General features: G+C 47.9%; 2 long non-coding RNA genes across 5 annotated transcripts in view; one reads left to right on the forward strand and one right to left on the reverse strand.

The window, feature by feature from the left end:
* The window catches only part of LOC140424829 (uncharacterized), a 312,594-nt gene that overhangs the window by 265,337 nt on the left and 28,414 nt on the right, over window positions 1-18,843 (reverse strand). For all 4 annotated transcript variants that reach the window (XR_011947698.1, XR_011947696.1, XR_011947697.1 and 1 more), the window contains exon 2: window positions 16,452-16,586. This is a non-coding gene — a long non-coding RNA (uncharacterized lncRNA). The remainder of the gene's footprint in view (window positions 1-16,451; window positions 16,587-18,843) is intronic.
* On the forward strand, window positions 9,588-17,966 carry LOC140424830 (uncharacterized). Its single transcript, XR_011947700.1, has 3 exons — window positions 9,588-9,974; window positions 16,482-16,565; window positions 16,990-17,966. It is a non-coding gene; the product is annotated as an uncharacterized lncRNA (long non-coding RNA).

Here is an 18,843-nt window from a genome sequence, read left to right on the forward strand (position 1 = left end):
AAAAAAACCCTATTTGTGTCCAACATTAGATTTGATTCTGCAATTGGACAGCATTTGTTAAACAATCCTGAGAGCGCTAAGAATTACATTGGCAACTAGTTTAATGTTACCAGTCGGTCTCGCAGTTTGGCAGAATTTAAGCAAAACTTGGCAGTTAACTGTTCTCTTGTGCACTCTTCATGGCAAGGCCTCTACCAATTAGAGTCCACTTGGCAACTAATCAGCATTTTCTTCTCCTGTAGTATAAATTTTTGATCCCTTTACAATTGGTAGTCTTATAAATTGCCCTGAGGAGTGTAAGACAAAAGCTTCAACAGCATGTTTCTTTTCTCAGCAATGCAAATGGCAATGTGATAATGAGCAGATATTCCATTTTAGTCATGTTGGTTGAGGATAATGACATATAATAGCCAACACAAAAACAGGCCATTTGGCCCAATTCATGCATGGTGGTAATATTGGCTAGGACACTGGGTTAATTCTGCTGCTCTTCTTCGAAGTAGTTTTCATGGGATCTTTGAAGTCTACCAGAGAGAACAGACAGAACTTCCATTCAGAGCACAGCACAGCACACCTTCACAACCACACTGGAGTGTCAGCATAGATTTTGCACTGAAGCTTCTGGGCTGCATTGAAACCCTGCCAACAGAAACAATTGATCCACTAATGGGGTTGCAAGCACGTGCGATAGGGGGAAAAAGCTTCAAATAATAATGTTGGTTTGTTAGCAGAAGAAAAACACGTGACTCATTACCTACCCCCCGCTCCCCCCCTCCCCCCCTCCCCCGCTCCCCCCAGTGGCAACAGTGACGCTCTCCTTCTCCAGTGAAGCTCTGTCTCAGGTACCTAATCTGTTGCAGGTTCCAGTTCCATATGAGAAGGGAGAAAGTGGCGACAGACATGAAGCGTGTGCAAATGGCATTGTCTAAGGCAGGGTTTTTGAAACCCAAGGCCGCGACCCACGGGTGGGTGTCGGGAGGGTCGCGGAGTGATCAGTCGGGGCATTCCCGATCGCGGGAGAAGTGTCCAAAGGCCGCAATCAGCTTTTAAGAATGTTGGCCGCGACTGGCCTTTAAATACTAACGATGGAGTCTTCCTGCCAGAAGCGGTGGCGGAGAACAAGTCACGAGCACGGCACGTACACTGACGTCACGCGCCCTGTACATCTGTGGTTTGGATGCAAAATCATGAAGGAGAGATTCCTCCATTTTGTAGCTGCCAGCGAGCAAGCAACAGGACTGGGTGAAGAACTGAAGATGGATCATTTTGTAATAAGGAAGAGTGGGCCAGAGTTACAAACAGGCCAGGATCTCACAACTGAATCTGCTGGAGAGAGCTTCTCAGGAGAGTCCAGGAAGGGACAAAGCAGCGCTGGTGTGAGCTGTATGCAGGTCTCTGGCGAACACACAACAAAGAAACAACTGAAGACGGGTACAAAGCAGGCTACAAATAATTTATTGAGGTGTGGCTTTCTGAGTTGTGCCAATGAAAATCAGGATGCAAAGCCCATGTGTGCTATATGCAGGCAGGAACTGGTAATTGAAAGTTTAAAACCCTCAAAACTTAAAAGGCATGATGAATTTGAGGACAAACCTCTTGAATTTTTTCAAAGGATGCAGCAAGAACTTACATCGTCAGCTGAAGTCCTTAGCAGAAATGTAACATTGAAATACAAAGCAGGTAAGATTGTGAAGATCAACCTATTGCATTAAAGGTAAGAAATAATGGTGGGCCACGAAGGTGCGTCCGAGTGGGCCGCGAAGATCAGCCGGCCTGGGTCCCGAAGGTTAGCCAGTTGGTAAAAGTGGGTCCCGGTAATAACAGTTTGAAAAACACTGCTCTGAGGCAGTGATGAGCAACCTAGGCTAGTGATTGGCCGCATCAGTGGCCCTCCTTCACCTCAGTGGGCCACAAGATTGAAATTGGGCATGTTCACTAACCAAGATTGAATAAGATTGAATACATTTAACACACACCAAATATTTGATAGCAAGTTATCGAAAATGCTTAAACGTTTATATATGGATAGAACTATCAACTTCAAAACTGTATAAACAAAATAAGTATTTACGCTTTGATTGGATGTAGAGGGAGTACACGGCAATCAGCAAGTACCTCACTTCACGTACCTTTGTTTTACATATGCCTCACTTTCGTCAGACACCTGATGGGTCTCATGTAGCCCACAGGCCACAGGTTGCCCAACACTGGTCGAAGGATTGCAATAAATACAGAATAAGTTGGTCATTAGACATGGAGTTACTTACCCTTTCCCTGGCTCAAAGAACAGTTTAAGCAGATGCAACCCTTCAACAGTTGTGTCACAAGGTCTAGCCAATTATCAGAAATGTTATCTTCCCTGTAATAGCATATTTCTTTACTGAGGAACGATAAAAAGAGAACTTTACTCTTTGTCTAGCCTGCATTGCATCTGAGTGAAGACTGCTTTCTTCAAAATGTTTTTATTCAAGGCATTTTCAATTTACTGATGTCCAACGTCACTGCAGTGTTAATGTAAGCCTACTTGTGACACTAATAAAGATTATTATAATAAAATTATGTATAGAACACAGAACACAAGTGACTATCATCCACACACCATAGTCCTAATACTAAACCTCTCTATGTCCTAATCCGATCCATTTTCCAATTATTATTATGGGCAGCACGGTAACACAGTGGTTAGCACTGTTGGGGTTCACAGCGCCAGGGTCCAAGGTTCGATTCCCGGTTTGGGTGAGTATCTGTGCGGAGTCGACACATTCTCCCCATGTCTGCGTGGGTTTCCTCTGGGCGCTCCGGTTTCCTCCCACAAGTCCCGAAAGACGTGCTGTTAGGTGAATTGGACATTTTGAATTCTCCCTTTCTACCTGAACAGGTGCCGGAGTGTGGCGACTAGGGGCGTTTCACAGTAACTTCATTGCAGTGTTAATGTAAGCCTACTTGTGATAATAAAGATTATTATTATAAATAACACAAAAAAACATAAGTAACACACAACACAGTCAAACAACCAACTCCTCCCAGCTGATGTTTACCACTCCTTTTTTTAAAAAAAATTTTTTATTAAAGGTTTTCATAAAATATCAATAACAAATGAGAAAGAAAAAAGAACCCAACAGGGTTAAGTACAAAACACAATCTAAAAAAAAGCAACCTCCCAAACCCCTCCCCCCCCGTACATAAATAATAAATGAACATTAACACCCCGACTTAACACAACAGGTGTATACACCCCCTCAAACCCTCCAGTGTAAATAACATGAACAAAAATAAAGTAAACCCCCCCCCCCCCCCCGAGCTGCTGCTGCCATTGACCAATGTCTATCATTCTGCCAGAAAGTCTAAGAACGGTTGCCACCGCCTAAAGAACCCTTGTACCGACCGTCACAAGGCAAATTTCACCCTCTCCAATTTAATGAACCCTACCATATCGCTGATCCAGGATTCCACGCTTGGGGGCCTCGCATCTTTCCACTGAAGGAGAATCCTTCGCCGGGCTACCAGGGACGCAAAGGCCAGAATTCCGGCCTCTTTCGCCCCCTACACTCCCGGCTCCTCTGCCACCCCAAATATTGCGAGCCCCCAGCCCGGTTTGACCCGGGATCCTACCACCCTCGACACCGTCCTCGCTACGCCCTTCCAAAATTCCTCCAGCGCTGGGCATGCCCAGAACATATGGGTGTGATTTGTTGGGCTCCCTGAGCACCTAACACACCTGTCCTCACCCCCAAAGAACCAGCTCATCCTTGTCCCGGTCATGTGTGCCCTGTCCAGCACCTTAAACTGTATGAGGCTGAGCCTCGTGCACGAAGAGTAAGAGTTCACCCTCCCTAGGGCATCTGCCCACGTCCCCTCCTCGATCTCCTCTCCCAACTCCTCCTCCCACTTACCTTTCAACTCCACACCGAAGTCTCCTCCTCCTGCAACACCTGGTAAGTTTCCGAGATCTTCCCCCCCCCCCACCCCCCGAGAGCACCCTGTCCTGTACTGTGTGCTGCAGTAGCCGCGGGAATTCCACCACCTGCCGTCTGGCAAACACCCTTACCTGTAGGTACCTGAAGGTGTTCCCCGGGGGGAGCCCGCACTTCTCCTCCAGCTCACCCAAGCTCGCGAACTTCCCGTCCACAAACAGGTCCCCCAACTTTTGTATCCCTGCCCTGTGCCACCTCAAACACCCTCCATCTGTTCTTCCTGGGGCGAACCGGTGGTTCCCTCGTAATGGGGTCCACGCCGAGGCCCCAACTTCCCCCCATGCCGCCTCCACTGCCCCCAAATTTTGAGGGCCGCCACTACCACCGGGCTCGTGGTATACCTCCTTGGAGGGAGCGACAGCGGCGCCGTTACCAGCGCCCCCAGACCCGTACCCACACAGGACGCCGTCTCCAGCCTCTTCCATGCAGCCCCCTCCCCCTCCATCACCCACTTGCGCACCATCGTCGCATTGGCGGCCCAGTAGTACCCACAGAGGTTGGGCAGCGCCAGCCCCCCCCTATCTCTACTCCGCTCCAGGAACACCCTTCTCACCCACGGAGTCCCTCGCGCCCACACAAACCCCATTATACTCCTGTTAACCCGCCTGAAAAAAGCCTTCGGGATAAACACGGGGAGGCACTGGAACAGGAACAAAAACCTTGAGAGCACCGTCATTTTGATTGACTGCACCCAACCCGCCAAGAACAGTGGCAGCGCGTCCCACCTCTTGAACTCCTCCTCCATTTGCTCCACCAGCCTTGTAAAGTTAAGCAGATGCAGGGCCCCCCAGCTCCTGGCCACCTGGATCCCCAAATATCTGAAGCTCCTCTCCGCCTTTTTTAGTGGGAGCTCGCCAATCCCCCTCTCCTGGTCCCCTAGTTGAACTATGAACAGCTCCCTCTTCCCCATATTGAGCTTGTATCCCAAAAAGTCCCCGAATTCCCTAAGGATCCTCATTACTTCTGGCATTCCTCCCACCGGGTCCGCCACATACAGCAGCAGGTCATCCGCATAAAGCGACACCCTATGCTCCTCCCCACCCCGCACCAACCCCCTCCAGTTCCTCGACTCTCTCAGTGCTATAGCCAAGGGTTCAATCGCCAGTGCGAAGAGCAGGGGGGACAGGGGACACCCCTGTCTCGTCCCTCGATGCAACCGAAAGTACTCGGACCGCCTCCTATTTGTGGCCACACTTGCCATTGGGACCTCATACAACAGCCTAACCCACCTGACAAACCCCTCCCCAAACCCAAACCTCTTCAGCACCTCCCACAGGTACCCCCACCCTACCCTATCGAAGGCTTTCTCAGCGTCCATCGCCACCACGATCTCCGCCTCCCCCTCCCTCGCCGGCATCATGATAACGTTCAAAAGCCTCCGCACATTCGCGTTCAACTGTCTCCCCTTCACAAACCCCGTCTGGTCTTCATGGATGATCTGCTGCACACAATCCTCAATCCTCGTGGCTAAGACCTTCGCCAGCACCTTGGCATCTACATTTAGTCAGGAAATCGGTCTGTAAGACCCACATTGCAGGGGATCCTTGTCCCGCTTCAGGATCAAGGAGATCAGTGCCCGGGACATCGTCGGGGGTAAAGCCGCCTGCTCCCTTGCCTCATTGAAGGTCCTAACTAACAGCGGGCCCAACAGGTCCATATATTTTTTATAGAACTCGACCGGGAAACCGTCCGGCCCCGGTGCCTTCCCCGCCTGCATGCTTCCTATCCCTTTGATCAGCTCCTCCAGCCCAATCGGGGCCCCCAGTCCCACCACCAGTCCCTCTTCCACCTTTGGAAACCTCAATTGGTCCAGGAAACGGCCCATCCCTCCCTCCTCCCGTGGGGGCTCGGATCGGTACAATTCCTCGTAGAAGTCCCTGAAGACCCCATTGATGCCAACCCCACTCCGCACCACGCTCCCTCCCCTGTCCTTAACTCCCCCGATCTCCCTAGCTGCGTCCTTCTTCCGAAGCTGATGCGCCAGCATCCGGCTTGCCTTTTCCCCATACCCGTAGACCGCCCCCTGGGCCTTCCTCCACTGCACCTCCGCCTTCCTGGTTGTCACCAGGTCGAATTCAGCCTGGAGGCTGCGCCTCTTCCTCAACAATCCTCCCTCAGGCTCTTCCGCATACCTCCTGTCTACCCTCACCATCTCCCCCACCAGCCTCTCCCTCTCCCCCCCCCCCTCCCTCTGCTCCTTGTGGGCCCTAATGGAGATCAGCTCTCCCCTCACCACCGCCTTCAGCGCCTCCCATACCATCCCCACTCGGACCTCCCCGTTGTCATTGGTCTCCAAGTACATCTCTATACTTCCTCGGACCCGCTCGCTCACCTCCTCATCCGCCAACAGCCCCACCTCCAAGCGCCACAGCGGGCGCTGGTCCCTCTCCTCCCCCATCTCCAAGTCCATCCAATGCGGGGCGTGGTCCAAAATTGCTATTGCCGAATACTCGGTATCCTCTACTCTCGCTGTCAGCGTCCTACTCAAAATGAAAAAGTCGATTCGAGAATAAGCCTTATGGACATGTGAGAAGAATGAAAATTCCCTAGCCCCCGGCCTTGCAAATCTCCAAGGGTCCGCCCCTCCCATTTGGTCCATAAATCCCCTCAACACTCTAGCCGCCGCCGGCTTCCTACCCGTCCTAGAACTGGAGCGATCCAGTGCCGGATCCAACACCGTGTTAAAGTCTCCCCCCATTATCAGGCCCCCCACTTCCAAGTCTGGGATCCGACCCAACATACGCCACATAAAACCCGCATCGTCCCAGTTCGGAGCATACACATTGACCAGTACCACCCTCGCTCCCTGCAACTTAGCACTGACCATTATGTACCTACAGCCATTATCTGCCACAATGCTCGACACCTCGAATGACACCTTCTTTCCCACCAAGATCGCCACCCCTCGATTTTTGGGATCTAGCCCCGAGTGAAACACTTGACCAACCCACCCTTTCCTCAGTCTTACCTGGTCTGCCACCTTCAGGTGTGTCTCCTGGAGCATAACCACATCCGCCTTGAGCCCCTTCAGGTGCGCGAACACACGGGCCTGCTTAACCAGCCCATTCAGTCCCCTTACATTCCAGGTTATCAGCCGGATAGGGGGCTACCCGCCCCCCTCCCCCGCCGACTAGCCATGACCCCTCCTCGGCCAGCCACACGCCCGCACCCCACACCCGGCCCGTTCCCCACAGCGGCATACCCCCGTCTTGACCCACCCCACACGCTCCAGCTCCTCCTTGACCTTAGCAGCAGCAACTCGATCCCCCCCCCCCCCCCCCCCCCCCCCCCGGGCTAGGACCCATCCTAGCTGGTTTACTCCCCCCATTGCACTTCCGCAAGTCAGCTGACTCCTGCTGACCCCGGCCACTCCCGCCTCCCCTTTGACTCCAAGAGAGGACCATTTAATGCCGACCCTGTAAAAGGGCTTCCAGTCTCGAGCATTGATTTTCCTTTTCTCAGTGAGGGAACAAAATGGCCAAAACATTCCTCTTCTGGTTATAAAAAAAGGAAGAATATTTTTGCCACAGAGCAAAGAGATACATATTTCAAATGCTAACTAGATAGTATCGGCGGAGTTAAAAGAAATATTCAATTCTGAAAGCTTCACCTAAGCTTTCTTGACAGTAGATCCTGCAGCTGTACACACACATACAATGCTGCTCCACTTCATTATTAGGTGTCCATAAAGCGAGCTTAGGGATGTGAATTGTAACTGAAATACAAGCTGCCATCTCTGGGCTGATACACTGGATTATTAGCCAAATTTTCTGAATAATTGCTGTTACGCTCTGTGACCTGGCTCACTGCAAACCTCTAATCTTTGGATTATTAATGACTGTCAGGAGGCATACTTTGCATAGCTGTGTTCTTAATGTTTTTCATGCATCTGATTCTTCACCTGGGGCACTTCAGTCCCGCAATGGCAGTAATCAGTTTTATTTTTGCCCAGGGAACCTGAGACCTCAGCTGTACAGGAAGGGGTATTTACATGAAGTCTACATGTGGTGGGGCAGCTAGAAATTAATAAAGGAGCATATGAAAACAATGGAGGAGAATCACTTTCCATTAGATAGTATGCATACACATGGATTTGATCATGGGAACGGTGTCGCTTGCATTCCCACATGATAATATTTTGCCCGTGGTAGGTTAAGACATCTAATGCTAAACTAGATAAACCTTTGCAGCTCCGTGCCCCTAAAAACTAGAAATGATTCACCTGACCTTTGTTAATCACTATTGTTTATAACACACTAGAAATATATATATGTACGCAAATTTTAAATGTTACAGCAATGCCAAGCTTCCCAGCTGGTGAACTGCATCTATTTGTGCAATGATTTATCAGAAGAGTTCTCCACAAATGTACAAGCAGCTCAGAACCTCAAAGTGACTGTGTTGCAGTAAAAATAAGTGGCCCATGACCCTATTTTTAAACTTGGTGTTGTTCAGCATGACGTTTCTCCACTTCGGGTTGTTAACAAAATCGGATCCTGAAATGGTAAACGCAGCAATTAAAATAATCAGAGGATGCAGAAGAGAGCACCCAAAAGTCTTCTATAGAATTATAAATAGAGTGCGGCCAATCGGGGACTAAAAATGGGATTTACCTACGGGGAAAGTGAGCATGGTTGAGATACTAAATTGGCACTTTGCATCTGTCTTTACCAAAGAAAAATATGCTGCCAATGTCATTGGGGAAAAGGAGGTAGTTGAATCTCGTACCTGTTGGACAATATAGGTACAACCCTCTGAGATGGATTCTCCACATCAGCTGGGAAGACAGGCGTAGTGACATCAGCATCCTTAAGGGAGGGAAGAGCACCATCATCGAGACCATGATCCTCTGAAACCAACTCCAAAGGACTGGTCACGTGCTTAGGATACCAGAGTTCCAGTTGCCAAAGAGAATCTTCTTTGCCAGCTCAAGTAAGGTACCCGAAATAGAGGAGGACAAAGGAAGTGCTTCAAAGACCTCCTGAAGGTTTACCTCGAGAAATGCAACATTGACGTCAATGCCTGAGAGACCATTGCTCAGAAGAAACCTACCTGGAGGAACCTCCTGATTGAGGGACACAATTCTTCAACAACACCCGGCGGCGAGAGGAGATCTGGAAAAGGAGCCTGAGGCAGGAATGCGAGCAGTCTTGAGTACAAGGGTCAATCCCGCCTCCAGGAAACACCAGCCAAGTGTGCGGTCAAAGATGAGGCTCTAGGATCGAGCTCATCAGCTACGCCAGGACCCACAGAACTCATGACCAATGACACAGTGATTCTTAGGTGGGCAGTCGTACTCGCTAGCAAGTGATCGTTGAAGAATCTGAAGCTAAAGAAGAGAAAACTGCAACTGAAGATGGCTGAAGTCAAGTACATTGATCATGTTCTGACAGGGAAAGGACGTTCCCCCTGATCCTGATAATGTACGAGCTGTAGCAAAAATGCAGTGACCAGCAGATGTGAAGGCAGTGCAACGATTTGTTGGATTCATGAATTATCTGGCAAAGTTCTCGCCCAAATGTTCATCAGAATGTGAACCTCCATGCAAGCTTACTGAAAAAGGTGTTCAGTGCCATTGGGGCATGGAACAAGAAGCAGCTTTCACTCATGATAACACCAGTGCTGAGGTATTATGTTGTCATTAACAATGTCACTCTACAGTGTGACGTCAGTGGAGTAACCCATGTGCAACAAGGTACCAGTTGTGTTTGCTTTCAGAGCATTGATAATAGTTGAATGACACTATGCACAGCTTGAGAAAGAGTGCCTGCTATTGGGCGATCTTCTGGCCATGATGCGCCTGAAAAGCATCTCACTGCGGTGCAACGTGGAGGTAGTTGAGACATTGGATGGCCAATGAAAGACATTCTAATTGCTATCTGGACTCGGAGATGAGGTTTTGTTGAGAGCCATGAAAGCTATCTGCGCCTCAGAGGAAACATTGATGACAGCCCAGGCTCTCTGATCTCTGTCGCCAATTTCACAATGTTTGTTGACTTGGTAAAGTGGTTTTCACATGTCCCACATTATACTCTGGTGTCCATTAGTTCTAGTAAGTGCAGAGTGGGTCAATGAACATGGAAGTGCCAGAGCTTTTCCTGATTGTACACCACTCCCAATTATGGCCGGGATTCAACGAGCCCGCGCCATGTCGGAGAATCGCCGGGGTGGGGGGGGGGGGGGCTCAAGATTCCCGCCTCGCTGCTCTGGCAGCCGGAGAATCAGCAGTAATCGCGCCTGCGTGCCCGCTGCGGCACGTGGCGGGAACTGCTTAAATAGGCCCCCGTGGCGATTCTCCGCGGGCGACGGGCCAAACTCCCACCGAGTTCCGCCGAGTCCCTCTGGCGTGGTTCAAACCTGGTTGAGTCCGGACCCACGGCCAATGTGGACATCTTGGTGGGGGGGGGGCGGTGGGATCTGACTCCGGGGGGGGCCTCCACGGGGTCCAGGCCCGCAATCGGGGTCTTCCGATCGGCGGCCAGCTGCGATTTGGAGGGGGCCTACCTCGTTCTGGGCGGGCCCGCTGTTCGGTTGCCGACATGTTGCTCCGCGCTGGCACGGAGCCGGCAACCACGCGCATGTGCCAGCACGGAGACAGCGCAGGGCCGGCTTTTGGTGCCGGAGAAGCGCACAGCACTCCGGCGGCGTTTTAGCCCCCGAAGTACAGGAGAATTACTGGGACTGGAGGCCCATTGATGCCGGCATCGCTCGCGCCGGTTTTGATGCCGCGTCAACACTTGGCCGCGATATTGGAGAATCCCGGCCTATATCTCTGAAAATGTGGTAACATCCTTTGCAGCAGTTATGGAGCAGGCAGACGTGGTTTGTGAATGATGCTTTGAAGTGACTTATGATCAGACCCTACCGACACATTGGGCGTGATTCTCCGGAAAGATTTCGAAGTGTGGTAGCGAGCGGGAATTGCAGTGTCATGGGAATAGGCACTGTTCTCTGTAGCCATGATCAACAGTCTCAAAGGCTGTGTTGCCTGCCCGGTGCCAGGGTTCGGAACACCTGCTCTGGGCTGGGGAGGAACCTGCAATGGGAGGGGGAGGACCAGTGGCCATGGTCCATGTAGGTACCAATGACGTAGGTAGAATGAGGAAGGAGGTTCTGTGTGGGAAGTTTGCGGAGTTAGGCACTAAATTAAAGAATAATCTCTGGAATATTACCTGAGCCACATGCAAATTAAAATTAGAGAGATGAATGAGTGGCTCAGAGGCGGATGTGGAAGAAGTGGGTATCAGTTCATGGGACATAGGCATCAATACTAGGGAAAGTGGTGGCTGTACCGTTGGGATACCTACATCTGAACCATGCTGGGATCCATGTTCTTGCAGACTGTATAACTAGGGAAGTAGAGAGAGCTTTAAATTAAAGAGTGGGGGTGAGGGTTCTGTTGCTTGGAAAGTTAGGAAGTCAAAGTTAAAGGTAGGAGTGAAGGTTGGTAATCAATCTGAGCATCAACAGAAAACAATAAGTAGAGGCAGATCATATGTACATTATATTGCACCAAGAGGTCTATCTAGGAGGGGGGAGGGTTCCAAAAATGGATTAAAAAAATCAGAGGCATATGAGAGAGAGGTGGCACAGGATAGTGAGGGGGACACAGAGCGAATCCAGAGTTGGAAACAACTCTAAAAATTCAAAGCTAAATGTTCTTTGTCTGAATGCACAAAGCATTTGCAACAACATAGGTGTGTTGACAGCACAGATATGAGTATGATTCTATTACAGAAACGTGGTTGCAGGGTGATCAGGACTGGGTGCTCAGCATTTCAGGGTATACAATGTTCCAAAAAACAGGCCAAAGGGGAAAAGAGGTGGGGTAGCATTGTTAATCAACCCCTAGCGAGTAGTGACCACAACATGATAGAATTCCAGGCACAGTTTGAGGGTGAATGCCAAAGATCCATAACCAATGTCTTCAACTTAAATAAGGGCAATTATTTTTTTAAAATAAATTTAAAGTAGCCAATTCTTGTTTTCAAAAAAAGGGGGCAATTTAGCGCGGCCAATTCACCTACCCTGCACATCTTTGGGTTGTAGGGGTGAGGCCCATGCAAACACGGGGGGAATGTGCAAACTCCACATGGACAGTGACCCAGGGCCAGGATCAAACCCAGGTCCTCAGCGCTGTGAGGCAAAAGTGCTAACCACTGTACCACCGTGCCACCTCCAAAATAAGACCAATTATAATGGTCACAGTAAGAAGCCTTACAACACTAAGTTAAAGTCCAACAGGTTTATTTGCAATCACGAGCTTTCGGAGAGTCAGGTGAGACTGTCACCTGATGAAGGAGCTACAATTCCAAACAAACCTGTTGGACTTCAACCTGGTGTTCTAAGACTTCTTACTGTGCCGACCCCAACCCATTGCCGGCATCTCCACATCAATTATAATGGAATGAGGGAGGAGTTGTCTAAGGTGAACGGGGTAAACAAGCTATGATACAGGACAATAGACGAGCAGTGGCAGGTATTCAAATAACTGGTCCATAAAGCTCAGCAGGAGTTTATTCCAATAAAAAAATGGATTCCATGAAAAGATGCAAAATCCATGGTTAACAAAGGAGGTCAAGGATAATGTTAAATTGAAAAGCAAGATATACAAAGTGCCAAGGTATAGTGGTAGATCAGAGGACTGGGAGGCTTTTAAGATCCAGCAAAAAAAGGCTTAAAAGCTCATAAGAAGGGGGAAAATGAATTTTGAGAGAAAACGGGCATCCAGTATAAAAACAAATAATAAGAGTTTCTATGGATATATAAATAGGAAGCGGGCAGCTAGGGTAAATGTGGGTCCTCTACTGAATGTGGCGGGTGAATTAATAACAGAAAACAAAGAAATGGCAGATATGCTAAATCAGTTTTTCGCATCAGTTTTCACCGTGGAAGACATTGCAAATATTCCTGAGATATCTGTGGATCTGATTTAAAATAACATGATAGAACTGACAAAAATCCCAATCACAAGGGATAGAGCATTAGAGAAACTCAAGAGGCTAAAGGTGGACAAGTCACCAGTCGATGGGCCGAATGGCCTCTTTCTGCACTGTAAATTCTATGATTCTATTCAATGGTTCTATGACCTGATGAACTGCAAGCTAGGGTTTGAATGGAAGTGACTGAAGAGATAGTCAACCCATTGGTTGAAATTTTTGTAGCTCACTAAATTACGGAAGGGTGCCAGAAGATTGGAGAACAGCCAATGCGACTCCTTTGTTCAAAAAGGGGAAGAGGCCGAAGACAGGGAATGATAAGTCAGTTAGTTTACCATCTATTATTGGCAAGATGCTGGAGTTAATAATCAAAAAGGAAATAGCTAGTCATTTAGGAAAGCTGAATATAATCAAACCTAGTCAACATGGTTTTATGAAAGGTAAATCATGTTCGACTAATTTATTTGAGGATGTAACAGGGAGAGTAGATAGAGGGAACCTGTAGATGTAGTATATTTAGATTTCAAAAAGGCATTTGAGGCTGGTGCATAAATTAAAAGCCCATGGAATTGGAGGGAGGGTGTTAGCATGGATTGAAAACTGACTGTCACATAGAAAACAGAGAGTTCAAATAAATGGGTCCTTTTCAGAGTGGAAAGATGTAACTAGTGGAGGACCACAGGGATCAGCTCTTGGCCCACAATTGTTCCCTATTTACATTCATGACCTGCAGGAAGGAACAGAATATGAGGTTTTCAAGTTTGCTGAAGATACAAAATAGGTGGAAGGGCATATTGTGACGTGGATGTTGTGATTCTGCAACGGGATATAAGCAGACTGGTTGACTGGGCAAAAACCTGGCAAAGGAGTTTAATGTGGGAAAGTGTGAGATCATGCAATTTGGTGGGAGGAATCAAAAGGCAGATTATTATCTAAATGGAGAGAGACTGCAGGTGAGCTAAGTACCGAAGGATCTAGCGCATGAATCACAAAAACTAGCAGGCACATCGAACAAGTAATAATAAGAAGAAGAATAACTTTTATTGTCACAAGTAGGCTTACATTAACACTGCAATGAAGTCACTGTGAAAAGCCCCAAGTCGCCACATTCCGGCACCTGTTCGGGTACTCAGAGGGAGAACTCAGAATGTCCAAATTACCTAACAGCACGTCTTTCAGGACTTGTGGGAGGGAACCGGAGCACCCGGAGGAAACCCACACAGACATGGGGAGAACGTGCAGACTCCGTAAAGACAGTGACCCAAGCCGGGAATCGAACCTGGGACCCTGGAGCTGTGAAGCAACAGTATTACCCACTGTGCTACCATGCTGCCCCGTGCCGTAGTTAAGAAGGCAAGCAGCATTTTAGCTTTCGTTGCAAAGGGATAGAAAGGTTTTGTTGCAATTGTACAGGATGTTGGTGAGGCCTCACCTGGAATGCTGTGTACCTAAAAAGTATACAATAAAATTGGAGGCAATCCAAAGGAGATCCACCAGGATAATTCCTGGGATGAGTGGGTTGTCCTGTCAAGAGAGACTAACTAGTCTGGGCCTGTATTCCTTGGAGTTTAGAAGATTGAGAGGTGACCTTATTCAAACATATAAGACCTGAGGGGATTGACAGGGTAGATGATGAGATGTTTTCACCAGTGGGAGAGTCTTGAACAAGGGGACACAGCTACAAGATAAAGGGCCGGTCATTTCATGCTGAGGTGAGTATTAACCTCTTCTCGCAGAGGGTGGTGAATCGCTGGAACTCTCTGCCCCAGAGAGTGGTGGAGGCTGGATCATTAAATGTATTCAAAGTGGAGGTGGATAAATATTTGATAGGTCAAGGAATAGAGGGCTATGAGGAAGTGACACAGAAAAGGAGTTGCGGCCGGCATTAAACAGCCATGGTTATTCAGAGCCGGTGGTCTATCCAGCAGTCATCTACACTGGTCATCGCTTTGGTGATGGGGCATCCTTTTGGTCACAGGATCAGATGATGATATAGTTGATCATGTGCCAGGGCTTTGATCATAGATGTCTCCAGGAAGTCTTGAACTTGTCTTTTTGATGTAACAATGTGTTGGTAATGACAAATTTTAAAAAAAATAATCTTTATTGTCACAAGTTGACTTACATTAACACTGCAATGAAGTTACTGTAAAAAGCCCCTAGTCGCCACATTCCGGCGCCTGTTCGGGTACACATTACCTAACAGTATGTCTTTCGGGACTTGTGGGAGGAAACTGGAGGAAACCCATGCAGACACAGGGAGAACGTGCAGACTCCACACAGACAGTGACCCAAGCCAGGAATTGAACCTGGGACCATGGCGCTGTGAAGCAACAGTGCTAACCACTGTGCTTACCGTGCTGCCCACCAACAGAGCCCCATTGTAGTTGCAATTCCCAACACCTTCTTTTCCGATGGTTCCTTTCCTGAGTTGGAAATCCTTCCCGACCCTGGGGTTGAAGTTCCCAAGGAGGGTGATTTTATCTTAGGAATGCTGGGGAGCATGGTGTCCATTGTGGGGCAGAAGCCATTTTCGGACTCATCATTGGTACCAAGGATTCAGGCATTGGCAGATGCCTGCTGATTCTTGGCAAATTGTAGATGGAGAGTCATGAGGCGCTCATTAATGTCGAATCCCAAAAGTCGGTTAACGAGTTGTTCTTGATGCCGAAACCAATTCAATGCATCCAGGCTGATCCTTGGGTTTTCCTCTCCAGACGAAGGTCTAACCACCTCCTTCTTCCTTCAACTGCTCATTGTCTGCTATTCAGGTTTCTTGCAGGCCAGCAACATCAATACTAAAGTGCCTGAGCCCACAGATAACAAGGGCAGTTCTCCGTTCCGATCGATTGTTTTGTTCATTAGCCATGAGAGTTAGTATATTCCAGATTCCGGGATTCATTGAATCCCTACAGTGCAGAAGGAGGCCATTTGGCCCATCGAATCTGCACCAAACCTCCGCGTGCTAACCTAAGCTCCCCGAGCCCTCTGCACTGAGGGGCAATTTAGCTTGGCCAATCCACCTAACCTGCACATCTTTGGGCTGTGAGAGGAAACTAAAGCACCCGGAAGAACCCCACGCAGACATGCGGAGAACGTGCAAACTCCACACAGTCACCTGAGGTCGGAATCATACCCGGGTCCCTGGCACTGTGAGGCAACAGTACTAACCATTGTGCCTCTGTTGCAGCAAGATTCCTCAATGGTTGGCATGAGGTAGTGAGATCTCTTGAAATGAAATGAAATGAAAATTGCTTATTGTCACAAGTAGGCTTCAAATGAAGTTACTGCGAAAAGGCCCTAGTCGCCACATTCCGGCTCCTGTTCGGGGAGGCTGGTACGGGAATTGAATCATGCTGCTGGCCTGCCTTGGTCTGCTTTCAAAGCCAGCGATTTAGCCCTGTGCTAAACAGCCCCTATTCAAAGCTTTATCGAAGTTCTTTGGATATATGCACACTCTCGGCTTCTCAAAGTTTTTCACTGCTACCATGCTACTAATCCAGTCCATAGGAATTGCCATTTTCTTGTTTACTCCTACCTTTTCAAGATCCTCTGTCTTGTCTTGCAGGCTGGACATGAAGGCAGCTGGATCCCTCCCCAGAAGATGCTGAGTTGTCTTCATACTCTGACTTACTTCAAGATGAACTCTGAGGTACAGAGGGTTCTTGGTGTCCTGGTACATGAATCATAAAAAGTTAGTATGCATGTACAGCAAGTGATTAGAAAGGCAAATAGAATGTTGTCATTTATTGCAAGTGGAATAGAATATATGTTTTACTGCAGTTGTACAGGGCGTTGCTGGGACCTCATCTAGAGTATTGTAAGCAGGTTTGGTCTCCCTATTTAAGAAAGGATGCAAATGCATTAGAAGCAGTTCAAAGAAGCTTCTCTCAACTCATTTCAGGGATGGGGGTTATCCTATGAGGAAAGGTTGGACAGGCTGGGCCTGCATCCATTGGAGTTGAGAACATAGAACATAGAACATAGAAAATACAGCACAGAACAGGCCCTTCGGCCCACAATGTTGTGCCGAACCTTTGTCCTAGATTAATCATAGATTATCATTGAATTTACAGTGCAGAAGGAAGTCATTCGGCCCTTTGAGTCTGCACCGGCAAGAAGAATGAGAGGTGATCTTATTGAGACATCCTACATCCTGAGGAGACTTGCTCAGAGAGCTTGCAGAGAACACAACAGGCTGAATAGCCTCTGTATGTACTGTTACCATTCTATGATTAGATAATTCTATCAAAGTTTATTTAGATGGTATCAGAGATGAAGGACAGTTACATGGAAAGGCTAAAGATGATGGAATTATTCTCCTCAGAGGAGAGAAGGTGAAGAAGAAATTTTCAACTGGCAGAAAGGTCAGGATTTGAGGTAATTATCAAAAGATGAGATGAAAATGCTTTTGTTGACACAGTGAACTATTATGATCTAGAATGACCCAACTGAAAGGGCGGTGGAAGCATATTCAATGATAACTTCCCAAAAGGAATTGGATAAATATTTGAAGGAGAAGAAATTGCAGGGTTACTCAGAAAGAGCAGGGGAATTGGACTAATGAGAAAGCTTGTTCAAAGGCCTGACACAAGCTCGATGGGCCGAGTGCCCTCTTTCCCTCCTGTAAGATTCTATGATTCACAGAAAAAAGCCTTGAAATAAGGTCATGATTAATGTTTCAATTAGATGAAGGCTGGAGGAGTTGCTGTAGGTGAAGAGAAGTGTACTTCCATGAACTGGCTGGGCGGGAAAGAGAAAAGGGTGAACTGATGAGAGGAAAAGAGAGAACAGTGTCTCTATAAACTTGGACAGGGAGAAGAAAGTGGGAGGTAAGCGCGATGGGCGGCAAACAGCTGGGGTCTGTGAAGAAAATAACAACAACTTGCATATGCATAGTGCCTTTAACTTCATAGGAATGTTATAAGATTGAGTTTGACACTGAACCACATAAGGAGATATGAGAACAGGTGGACAAAGGTTTGTTCAAAGATGTCGCTCTTTCTTGTAAGTTGCAATACTGAATGAACGGATAACTAATTAAAATAAAGCTACTTTGTTGGTTCAATGCTGTTTTTGGATTTTGTTGCTGCTACTGCTGCAACTTTCTCTATTTAATCACTTTGATGAAATTGTTTCTCGAGGTTCATGGAATCCATTTAGGAAACAAGATTGGGAGAGGAGGACCAGATGTCCCTGCTCAATATAAGTCCTGCGGTTTTGTTAGGAAACGCTGTATAAATGCTGTGTCTACAGGAGTAGGCCAGATGTCAGGAATTCTACGGCAAGTAACTCAAGTCCTGTTTCCCCAAAGCCTGTCCACCATCTACAAGGCACAAATCAGGAGTGTGATGGAACAACTCGCCACTTTCCTGGATGAGTGCAGCTCCAACAACACTCAAGAAGGACAAGGAAACCTGCTTGATTTACACCCCATCCAGGGCTATCAACATTCACTCCCTCCTCCACCGAAGCACAGTGGTAGCATTCACAGCAACTCACCAAACCCCATAACCTCTCCCAACTCGGAGGACAAGGTCAGCATAGCAACACCACCTCCTGCAAGTTCCCCAGTGACCTGGCTACTATTTGTCCCAACATCACAAAAGCAGATTATCTGATAATTAACATATTGCTGTTACATAAGAACATAAGAACTAGGAGCAGGACTAGGCCATCTGGCCCCTCGAGTCTGCTCCACTATTCAATGAGATCATGGCTGATCTTTTGTGGACTCAGCTCCACTTTCCGGCCCGAACACCATAACCCTTAATCCCTTTATTCTTCAAAAAACTATCTATCTTTATCTTAAAAACATTTAATGAAGGAGCCTCTACTGCTTCACTGGGCAAGGAATTCCATAGATTCACAACCCTTTGGGTGAAGAAGTTCCTCCTAAACTCAGTCCTAAATATACTTCCCCTTATTTT

Source organism: Scyliorhinus torazame, chromosome 6 (assembly GCF_047496885.1).
Source record: "Scyliorhinus torazame isolate Kashiwa2021f chromosome 6, sScyTor2.1, whole genome shotgun sequence".
Classification (NCBI taxonomy): domain Eukaryota; kingdom Metazoa; phylum Chordata; class Chondrichthyes; order Carcharhiniformes; family Scyliorhinidae; genus Scyliorhinus; species Scyliorhinus torazame.